Genomic DNA, 1,188 nt, shown 5'->3' with positions numbered 1-1,188 from the left:
TGAAACAGAGGAATCAGTGGAACACGTTATGATGATATGTACAGCATATGAAAGAGAAAGGGATCGACTTAAAGATGAATTACAATCCTTAGGAGTTAAAGAATTTTCATTAAGTAGTATTCTGAATGATGGTCCAAATGCACGAAAACAAATAAGTGCAATCATGACATTTCTTAAGAATTGTGCAATAATGAACAGAATATAAGATTTAGGTGAGAAACGGTACATTCTCTCCACACTCCATCACAGTAGGTGGCGGTATGCACCTATGAAGTTGGTTCGCAAGGCGAAAAAAGAAGAAGAAGAACCCCACCCGTATTTGTCCAAACTTATCAAATCAAGATTGGTAAAAGAGTTTTTGATCAAGTAGGGGTTTACACTACAGAGATGGTAGCAATATTATTAACTATCAGGTGGCTGGAGGATACTCGGCCAATGAATGCGGTGATATGTTCAGATTCATTCTCTGCATTATCAAGTCTTATCAGTGGAAGATCTTCAAGACAAGACATTTTGTATGAAATTCTTTCATGTATGTATAGAGTGAATAAGATAGGAATTAAGATAGGTTTCCTGTGGGTTCCAGCACATGTGGGAGTGCATGGAAATGAGGTTGCGGATCATTTAGCAAAACAGGCACTGAAATTATCACATATAGAAATTATTATACCACTAAGCAAAGAAGAAATTAAGGCTAAAATTAGAACAGCAATAAAAATTAGATGGCAAGAAGTTTGGAATAAGGAGGAGAGAGGAAGACATCTTTATCATATTCAAAATCAAGTTGGGGTTGAAAGAGTTAATTTTGGTAGTAGAAGAGAAGATACAATTATTACCAGACTTCGCATTGGCCATACTGCTTTAAATTCTTCTCTATATAAAATGAATAAGCATGAGTCTGGGAACTGTAGTCTGTGTGGATTACCAGAAACAGTAGAGCATGCACTATTACGTTGTTCTGCTTATGATAATGAAAGAGCATTTCTGTTGGAAGAATTAAAAGAAATAGGGATAGAAAATATGACACTTAAAACTTTGTTGAATAATGGCTTGAATCATTATAAAAAATATAATGCTTTAATGACATTCTTTAAAAAAAAAGTAGCTCTGTTTAACAGGATTTAGAAGGGTTTCATTTTTTTATTTATTTTTATTTATTTAGATCTTTCTAATCCATCAATGGTCCAC

The sequence above is a fragment of the Sinocyclocheilus rhinocerous genome, unplaced genomic scaffold (assembly GCF_001515625.1).
Source record: "Sinocyclocheilus rhinocerous isolate Xijiao unplaced genomic scaffold, SAMN03320098_v1.1 scaffold1600, whole genome shotgun sequence".
NCBI lineage: Eukaryota > Metazoa > Chordata > Actinopteri > Cypriniformes > Cyprinidae > Sinocyclocheilus > Sinocyclocheilus rhinocerous.
The sequence above is the reverse complement of the archived record's forward strand: the minus strand, read 5'-3'. Positions refer to the sequence as shown.